Genomic DNA, 10,803 nt, shown 5'->3' with positions numbered 1-10,803 from the left:
ATGCCGTCTTGGTGCTGAGGTGGTGGAGGAGCTCCGTGGGCCACGTTGCCCGCCGCTGGTGGAGGGCGAGGCAAAGAGAGGGACGGTGCAGGAGAGCCCCCAGCGGCACTGAGGAGCTCGGCGATGCGATCGAGCTAGTCCTCGTAGAGGTCGTCGTCAGGGCGGTAGCGCAGGAGCAAGCGTGCCATGAGCAGCGTGGCCTGCGCATCCCTGGGTGCGCGGCGAGCGTGGGAGGACGAACCGGCCTGAGTCAGCGACGAAGTGGCGGTGCGGCCGTCTCTCCGAACCGAGGGGTGTAGTGACGAGGCCTGCTGCTCGTTGAGCGCTGGGCCGGTGGCGGGACGGCTGGTGACGGAGAGCGACGGGGAGGCCCGCCGACAGGAGCAGTCTGAGCGACGCGGGTGGCGATGGCGGCCCGGCGCTCAGCGCGAGCCTTGCGCGCGTCAGCCATGGACTTGACGGAGCATTGGATCATGAATCGGCGGGAATAAAGCTTCAGCACACCCCTACCTGGCATGCCAAATGTCGGATTTCGGGTTCCGGCAAAACCCTTGAGGTTTGAACTCTGGGGTGCGCAAGAAGATCTCTCCCCTACTCTAGCGCACTCACGCTCAATCCATGCCTAACTATGCAAGCTCGCAAAACAAGGACACACAAGATTTATACTGGTTCGGGCCACCGTTGTGGTGTAATACCCTACTCCAGTGTGGTGGTGGTGGATTGCCTCTTGGGCTTGGATGAACAGTTATAAGGGAAGAACAGCCTCCGGAGGAGAGGTGTTCTTGTGCTCGTCAAGCTGGGAATGATGGGATGGATGTGATCTAGATGAGCTGCGCCTCGATGAGATTACCTCATCTCTCCCCCCGATCCCTCTCTACGGTGGTGGCTAGTCCTATTTATAGGGGGCCCGGTCCTCTCCGCAAATATTGAGCGGGAAGGGATGCCACAACGGCCAAATTCGAAGGCAGACAACTGGTACAAGTTATCCTGACTAAAGGTGGTCTTTGCCTGCAAAGGCTCTGGTGGTGACGCCGTCTTGGGCTCCACGGTGACCTCCGTTGTGCTGTCCTGCTGGTCTTGGTCTTGTTGCACCAATATGGAAACCTTTGTCTGCTGCCTCGGTACTCCTCGCCTACGCTTGCCCCCTTAGCACCAAAGAGGAAGCGAGGACACTATGCGCGCTGGCGCCTGCCTGGCGCCCGCCTGGCCTTGGTCGTCATGGCTTGCGTCATGGGAACCTCACGAGGTACCCCGTGCCTTGATATCTCCACTCCTCATGAGCCAGCCCGATGAGACTCCACCCGAGGAGGTCTCGCGTCGTTCGCCTCGCGAGGCTTGGCCCCTCGCGAGGGTCTTGGTCGCCCTGCTGGTGAAGTTGGGTCGTACTAGGACGCTAGAGGAGCCACGCCCTGCGCCGCAGGCAGGCAAGTCTGGGGACCCCCGTTCCCAGAACGTTGACAGCGTGGCCGGGCATTCTTATCCCTTGCTGCAAGTCCTCGAGATGGGGCGACGGGGTCACATCTATCGAGAGTCTCTACTTGTTACCGCGAGATCCTAATCCACTACGATTTGGATATTTGATCTGAGGGGCCTCTGGCCTGATAGCACTAACCATCACGTGGGCATAGTATGGGCGTTCTGCGTCGTATGCATCAGCCGAAGCTTAATAGACGTCAGCAACTGAGCGGCGCGCACCGGGTTGGACTGGTAAGCACCTGCCTTTTTAAGGAGGTAGCTAGGTCTGCTCACCAGCCGCGTTCGCAACGTGCAGGAGTTCCTGGGGCGATGGCCCATGACCCCTGGGGGCATAGGTTTAGTCCGGCGTGCTGACCTCTCTATTTAGCCTAGGTCGGTTTGTGGCGTATTGTTTAGCCGAGGCCGGGCATGACCCAGGAAAGTGTGTCCGGCCGGAGTTAATCGAACATTGTGGGTAAGTTGGTGCACCCCTGCAGGGAAGAAAACATCTATCAATAGCCCGTCCTACGGTAACAGACACTTGGAGTTGTATCCCGATCGATACAACTAGTACTGGATACTTGAGATGAGAACTGGATAGTATGGCTCTGGGATTGCTTTCTCGTAGGGAGTCGAGGAAGGATCTCTGGGCGAGGTTGATGACACTACTACTACTTTACTTTATGCCACTCTTATCTCCTCTGATGCTGTAAGATTCTTGGAGCTGCTTGAAGATACTGAAGATGCTAGTCTTCGATAGGGCTAGGCCTTCTCTCTATTCTGGCATTTCTGCAGCCCAGTCCACATATAGAGTCTTCCGTTGATAATAGTGCATATGTAGTGTAGATCCTTGCTTGCTGAGTACTTCGGATGAGTACTCACGGTTGCTTTGTTTCCTCTTTTCCCCCTTTTCCATTCTTCTCGGATGTCGCAACTTGATGGTGGAGTCCAGGAGCCAGATGCTACCACTGACGACTACTACAACCCGGAGGGTGCTTACTACTACATGGAGGCCGCCGACGACCAGGAGTAGTTAGGAGGCTCCCAGGCAGGAGGCCTTGCCTTTTCGATCATGTTACTTTTGTGCTAGCCTTCTTAAGGCAAGCTTGTTTAACTTATGTCTGTACTCAGATATTGTTGCTTCTGCTGACTCGTTTGTATTTAAGCTAATGTAGTCGAGCCCTCGAGGCCCCTCGCTTGTAATATAAAGCTTGTATTATTTTAATTTGTGTCTAGAGTTGTGTTGTGATATGTTCCCGTGAGTACTTGCTCTTGATCGTACATATTTGCGATTATGATTAGTGTACGATTGAATCGAGGGCGTCACAAGTTAGTATCAGATCAAGGATTGCATGTAGGAAGCCCACTTTGGCTGTGTGGCTTACGGCCCACGTCGCCATTGGGTGGTATTAGGATCTTTTACTCCTCGTCTATACTCTAGGAATCTGATCTCTCGTGTATTCGGGTTAAATGATTTTGCTAACAACTCTAGGTTCTCGTAAATACTCTCTCCCGGAGAGCCCCTCACTCCAAATGATCGCCTGCTTCACCAGAAGACTTCAAAGATACTCTCCGGTGTTCTCCCGAGAACATGTGCTCATCGCTTTTGCAATTACTTTCCACCGACAACCCCTATGGATAACAACATACAACTACCATTCATACTTCCATTCCCCGCTGCTCTTGTTATTACAAGATGCCCCGAAATACTTTTGTTGTCCCGAGAATCCTTTGAGCTTACTGCCTTGCAGTACTTTACCACATGAATACCTCTACGGATAATTCCTCACACTTACCGAGTATCCGCTCATCCCCATTTGTTCATGTGTTTCACAATAGTCTTCGAAATACTATTTGGTATTCTAGAAATCCTAGCAGCCTAATGCTCCTGAAGTTCTTGCCTTCCGACATTATGGTTAATTCCTTATATCTAGTAATCTTCGTTGGCATAATTTGTCATCGTCATATTGAGCATTTGATTCGATGTATTCGTGAATGCTCGCAATGATCAGTCGCAACTAGAATTCTTCCCTTCGGCTCAGACGTGTTACCAAACATGAGTTGATTCTCGGCAAATCAAACCTTGATTGATTGCCCATCTAATTCTATTCTACTTACTCCTCTTTTGATCAGAGCATTTGCTTCTGATCCTCCGATATGGAAATCATAGTTCCTTTGAATTTAAGCATCGAATTGTTCGGATGTTTTCATAATCCAATGACATGGCATTCTTTCTTCCTCTGGTTGAGTACCAATACTCCCCTCAGATCCTTTGTTAACCACCTGGTCCTTTGGTTGGTTATGACCCGATAGTTCCTTCGTAAATCCGAACCCCTTTACGAATTCTTCCCATGATACATAATGCCTTTGGCAATTTGTATCCTTTTCTCTTGACAACCCTACTCTACCTTCGAGCTTGTGTTATTTACTCTTGAAGATTGTGGTGTATGTTCCCGAGATGCCCTGATGGGTTGAACATATGACTTCCCTAACCCGTGTGAACCCGAAGGTTATGCAAGTTTTACTCTACTGGCGTTTCGTCAGATAAAATTTTCAACACTACAAATTCTTTGAAATCAAGAAGTGAATGAAGAGTTCTGTATTGGAGAAGTGGGAGTCGACCTTGAACCTTGTGTTCATGCCCATGGACACGATGCGGATCTTATCATGGAAGCTTCTTATAAAAGTAACTACCCCCTTCTTATAAGTTCATCTTGTAACTGTAGTTTGGTCCTTGGCAACCGAGTTTCTGACCATGATTGTTCACCTTTGATTCCATTTCTTGGATAAGTTAAAGTACTTGCCTTCTGCAGATGAATACACCTGTCCAAACTCTATTCTGCCCTATCTTCGGGAATTACCCTCTAGTATCTTGAGAATATCAAAGAACTGTGTTGCTTCCTAGGAGTCTTCTTCTAGTATTGCTTCTCACCCATTTTCAGACTTCCCCCGGGTTCTGAGTTGTTAGTCACTCGAGAACACCGATAGGTGAATCGGTCATGCACTCCGATTCAACAACTCTAAGTAATTTTCGTTACTTATGAGTTTAATATTCCTTCAAGTCATTCCTAGCCTGATCGACTATATCATTATCGTGCTAAATTTTAACTGTGCTACCTGGTCCTTCTTCCCGAAGCACAATTTTCTACGATGAGCTAAGCATACATCGGTCTTCCTCGTCATATCATTTCGCCTTGAACGACAAGCTTGATTTCAAGTTTGTGTCGTACCCGTGTTTCCAATAACCTTTCGCTTCATCATTCCTTTGACTTGATGTCATCGCCGATCAATTACATCTTCATGAAACCTCTGGACCAATATGTCGTGACCATCATCAACATTCTGAGCTCTTCCAGGTTACCAATCGAATTCATGATTAGAAATACAATCTTTGCCCCCTCGATGAATTGTTGCTGAGCTCGTCAGCCACAAAATCATCTTTTTCTTGTTGAAATTGTATGGCTTATTTTATAAGTTGTTCCGACGGATCCTTTGTGTATCCGAAGTCTGACCTCTCCCTGATGACCATGTCAACACTACCCCGAAGCATGTGTGTGGTACTCCGATCTTCAACTAGAACATTGGGAGCGCAATGCTAATTGTTCTTGATCAATTATCCAAACACTGTTGTATGGGTAAACCTCATAAATTCCTTGCCCCTTTGTCTAAATGGTTTAATACTTGGAGCCCTATAATGCTCTGCCTTCCCTTGGGAAAGTTATACTCTAATACTTGGGTATAAACACCTTTCCTTTCCATTGGTCTAATTATCATAATAATCACATTTTCCTTCCATTGTTTTGTTTCACCTTTCTTGTAATGTAACTTGTTTGAGCAAAGATAATTCCCTACTCAGATATTGTTGCTTCCGCTGACTCGTTTGTATTCAAGATGATATATTCGAGCCCTTGAGGCCCCTGGCTTGTAATATAAAGCCTGTATTATTTCAATTTGTGTCTAGAGTTGTGTTGTGATATCTTTCCATGAGTCCATGATCTTGATCATACACATTTGCGTGTATGATTAGTGTATGATTGAATCGAGGGCGTCACACTCTGGCTTAGTTGAGTACGTTGTGTGACCTCTTATAGTGGTAGACTAGCAGATGTAGTTATATATGTAGGTGTACCGGTCTACCCAGGGTTAAGAGGGAACACTTCAGAAAGACTATGTCTCGATCTTCTGATTCTCAAACACTAGGCAGTGCGAGGACTACACAGGAGGTGATCGAGTCTGGTGGGGAAAAGTGTGCAAACCTCTGCAGAGTGTCAAACTAATCGATTAGCCGTGTCCCGGTTATGGACAATTTGAGCATCTGGAAAGTGGGAATTGAGCAACCTCATCACTCTAAATAATCTAATGGGTTTTAATTAATTTGGGCATAGATTGAATGGAGCAACCATTACAACTATATTATGATGAACTTTGTAGTAACAATATGATATTCTTTTGATAGGGAATATCAGCTTTATGCAAATTAAACTTAGAACCTTCCACCAGCCATATTGCATGTAGAAGTAGGACATTTATTCATCTCTTATGGTGTGACTTGCCAGTACATTCAACGTACTGACCTACACAGCTACAATGTATCATGTTGCAGGATTTCTACGACGAGTGAGTTTCGTTATAGGGTTACGGTCCGCACTTAACTTGCCGATGGCGTTGATGGAACTCCACACCCGTTTGCCTGTTTCCGCTGAGATTCTTAAGGTATATATCTGTTTTCGTTACTTATACATGTGATTGCACTTTGATATACACATTGATGTACTGTGTGTGTGCTAGCATACCATCCAGGGATAGCATAGATACACAGAGACATGACCGTCTGAGGTCGGGTCGTTACAGAAATGGTATCAGAGCACATGTTGACTGTAGGACGTGACCCTAGGAAATGGCTTAGTACCAGCAAGACCCCGAGAGAACAAATTTTCCTTTTTTGCCTTGGAATTTTCCCTCAACTTTTGAACCCTTGACCAAAACTCTTCTTATTTCCAAATTTTAGTGGAGAATTTCACCCTGAACACCAGAGTGCACTATAAGGACATCCTTTGTGGTCCAGCCCTCGTGGCATTGGTCAGACTGCTGAAGTTGTCGATACCGGAGATCAAGGTGAACAAGAGAAGAACCGGAAAATGGGGCATTAAGACTTGAGTTTTTGGACGTCAAGGAGACCCCAAGAAAGGAGACATCACATATGAGATGATAGCCCGCAACTAGGATATGGGCATCAACACTGCCATTCATGATGCAATTGCACGCCTGTGCTATTGTCATCGTAATGAGCTAGGCAAGAACAATTTTGGAAAGCTTGGATGGCAGAAAGCTGGTGGAGCACATATCTTATTGACGAAGGAGCAGAAGATGAAGTTTTCAGCTCTGACGGTGTATAACCAAGACTTGGAGCATTACATCAAGAACCTCCAGATGGACCTTCTCGAAATTCGATAAGGAAGCACTACATGAAGAACTCAAGGCCCAGAAGCTGGAAGTAACCAAGCATGCGGAGAAAGACCTTGAAGTTCAGAAACTTTGTCAGGAACTGGAGAACAGCAGGACCATAGATCATGCCAAAGATGTTGAGATCCAGAAGCTCAAGAATCAAGTCCAAGACATACTGGGACGCCACAGGAAACTCCGTCTTGACAGAGATTATCTGGCTGAAGAACTTGAGAATATCCAACACAAGCAGAAGAAGCCCCGTGGAGACCAGAACGAAGATCTAGAGAAGTTAGATTAGTAGTAGACCACCATGAGAAAATAAGTTTGAACATTTATGATTTGAGTATCTGACCATACATACTTATGTGGGTGGCAGTATGTCGGTGTACAAAACTAGGAGCGCATCTTTGTACCCCTTTACGTGTGCACGGGCAGTCAGAGCCGCGCCCGCGGCCACACCAAGCAGAGCGAGGGGGGTGAGCCAAGGTAAGGCCAAGACCGAGGCCACAAAGAGCAGAGGGACGGAGCAGGTTCCCCCGGCAAGACCCTTGCCGGGGCAACCTCAGCGGCCCCGGCAAGATCCTTGCCGGGGCAGCCCGCCCCACACCAACAGAGAGAGCTACCCTTGAGCCCACGCCCGCCCACGCCGCCGTCAACGTGGGGTCAGGGCTCGGGAAGGCACCTCTGTGGTGGCATGCAGATCTTTGTGAAGACATACTCAAGGTCAGATGAGGATTAGAAGACAAACAATCCTCGGCAAGATCCTTACCGAGGGAGGCTACCAAGGCCCCCGGCAAGACCCTTGCCAGGGACGACAGCATGCCACAGCGAGACCCTTGCTGGGCCACCCGGCAAGGCCCTCGCCAAAGACACCGACGAGGCCGCCGCCAGGCCCGCGTCGGCCAATCTTCCACCGCCTTTCGCATGCAGCCGCCAGCCCAACCAGCTGGGCAGGCACCTGCGTGGCGACGCACAGCTCCCGGGCCAACTCATCAAGCGCCTACGTGGCGGCATGCAGATCTTCGTGGAAGCTCCACCACCGCGCCACCACAGCTGCCTGCCTGCCTACATGGCACCGCATGCACCGCTGGCCAGGGCACGTGTCGAAGCAAGGAGGAGCGGCGACGGACGGGACGGGCCTCGCCCCCGTCCCCGATAAAGCAAGGGGAGACCTAAGCAATGCATTAAATGCATCTTGTCCTGTAATACGAGGGATAACCTCGCCACACTATACACCTTTCCACCTCCTGTGTGCCACTGCGGCAACCCCTTTTCCTATAAAAGGAGGCCCAAGGCGACCAGGAGAAGGATTCGGCTTTTTGGGAGCTCGTTACACCGCGTAGCTAGTTCCAGAACTCAGAATACATCCACCAAAGCAGGACTAGGGTTTTACGCATCCTCGTGGCCCGAACCTGGGTAAACGAACTGCATGCTCTCTCTTAGACTTGCTCTTCTCTCAACCACGCGCCCCGCAACCGCAGTAGGGATTCTCGTGATCCCATAGGTGTCGTTTCCCACCGACATCTTTGGCGCGCCAGGTAGGGGGCGCGATTGTGAGAATCTGGTCTGATAGTTAGCCTAGCGGCTCTTCGTCGCTTTCGGTCGATGAGAATAAGCCGGCTGGAGAAACGACGCCGGCTCGGCAACAGAAAAGCTAAGTTATTCAGAGCCTTGAGTTATTTCCTCTTTTATCTAAGGTTATCGTCCTCGAAGATCTCGCCTATGTATGAGAAACCTGCACGCAAAGGGGCCCTCCCACAATTGGCAACGCCCTTGTTCTGTTTCGAGTCCGCTCAACAGCTCAAAGCGGCCGCATCGAGAGTGGCGGGGTAGCCTTCCGCACTCGGCAACGCTCCCGACTTTGACTCGATTCAAGCTCGATAGTTCGGGCGGCCGCGCTGGGGGCGGCAAGGTGGTCCGCCCGGCAGCAAGCACACCCGGCAGGCCAATGGGGATCCGTCCTCATGACGCCGCCCTGGGTTTACGCGCTGGCGGCCCTACCCAGTAACGTAGGGTGGACATACAAAGGAGAATCGAACAGGAAAATAACATGCATAATATAAAACTGCTGCAGAGTTATATTACATCAATTGCCGCCGCGGTTCTAACTAAAGATAAACAATGTCTTGGTCATGAACCTGCAGCGGCGAAGAGAAACGGGGTGCCTAATCCCGGCGCTGGCCCTCCACCCTCCGAATTCTGTTGATACCGCTGATGACGGGCTTGATACGCTCCCTGAGCGGTGCGAGGTCAGTACCGTCCGGCAAGCTTTCCAGCGCGGCGTCGAAGTCGAGGTTGGGGTTCCAGTACGCCACCTTGGTGAGAACCTTGGTCATGGCACCCCGGCAAAGCTGTCGAGACTCTTCGGCCAGCCAAGCCGCCCTGTCAGAGTGAAACTGCTCCAGGGCCCCGAGAACACCCTCGAAGAACAGGGTCAACTTGGCGTTGGTGGTCCCGCTGCGCTCCGGGGCATACCTCACGTTAGGCATCCCCATGGTGGCCAGTTGCGCGGTGATCCTACCGGCGACATCCACGAGGCGGCCAACCCAGCGGTTCTGGCCCTCCACAGCGTCCTGGTGATTGGCGGCCTCGTCCCTCTGCAGTTGCTTCTCGGTCTCCAGCTCCTTGGCCAGGGTCCCCTCACGGGCTGTGGTCTCCGACAACACCTTCTCAAGACCCTCCAACTTCAGCTTGAGGTCTTTGATGGAGTTGTTGGCCTCGGCAAGCTCCCCGGCCTTGCTGATGACCGCGCCCTGCGCCTCCGTCAGGGCACTGTTAAGCGTGTCCTTTTCCTGGGACAGCTTCAGGGCCTGCTCCTTCAGCCTGTCGCGCTCCGCCTCCAGCTCCCGCACCTTGTCGGCGTGAACCAGGGCCTGGGAATCGAGTGCCTCTTTGTGCCTCTGCTCCAGCCCTTGGGTCCGCTGCGCGACGAGCTCATCCACCTTCTCGTCCCTGGCAAGGAGCTGGGCCTTGATGTCCGCCTCGCGTTTGACGAGGTCCTCCTCCTGGGAATCCAGGGCGGCCTGCTGCTACACCTGCGCGGCCTCAGCCTTGGCGGCCTCGTCCTTCACCACGTCCCGGGCCTTGTCCTGGGCCTTGATGTTCGCCTCACGTTTGACGAGGTCCTCCTCCTGGGAATCCAGGGCGGCCTGCCGCTGCACCAGCACGGCCTCAGCCTTGGCGGCCTCATCCTTCACCACGTCCTGGGCCTTGTCCACCTCGGCCCTCTCCAGCACCAATGCTACCTTCTCCTCCGCCAACTAGGCCCGGCTGTTCTCCAGCTCTTGCCGGGACTCGTCGAACCTGGCTTTCGTCTGGGTGACGCGGGCCTTGAGCTCCTCCTCGGCTCGGTCCACGACCGCCGATCTGGAGTCCACCTTGTCCTGACGAGTGCGGTAGCGTGCCTAGAGCTTCCGGAAGCTGGCGCCCATACGCGGAGGAGCCGCTCTTCCTGCGAACCATCGCCGCCAATAATCTGCTCGTCGACGACTTCAAGCCCAACGGCGGCAAGCACCTCGTCGTCAAACACCTCTCCTTCAACAGGCGTCCTGGTGCTCGACGCGCCTGGAAGGTGGACGAACAAGTCGTCGCTCACCCTCAGGTACTTGCCGGAGCCGGAAGCAGCAAAGGAGGAAGGCTGGTCACCAGCCTCCTCCTCCGTCTCCCCGGCAAGCCCCTTGCCGGCCTCCCCAGCGGCAGCCTTGCCGGCCTCCCCGGTAGGCCCCTCGACGGCGGTCTCAGCGCCGTCCTTGGCGGCCTCCTCGGCGGCGGCGGCCTCGGCGCCGTCCTTGGCGGCCTCCTCGGCGGCGATCTTCTTGGCGTCCGCTTCTGCGGCCTTGGCGACGCCCTCGATGACGGCGTCCACGTCCTCTAGGTCCACCGAGGAGGAGCCACCAGCATCCG

This window comes from Aegilops tauschii, chromosome 3 (genome assembly GCF_002575655.3).
Source record: "Aegilops tauschii subsp. strangulata cultivar AL8/78 chromosome 3, Aet v6.0, whole genome shotgun sequence".
In the NCBI taxonomy this organism is placed as follows: Eukaryota; Viridiplantae; Streptophyta; class Magnoliopsida; order Poales; family Poaceae; genus Aegilops; species Aegilops tauschii.
The sequence above is the reverse complement of the archived record's forward strand: the minus strand, read 5'-3'. Positions refer to the sequence as shown.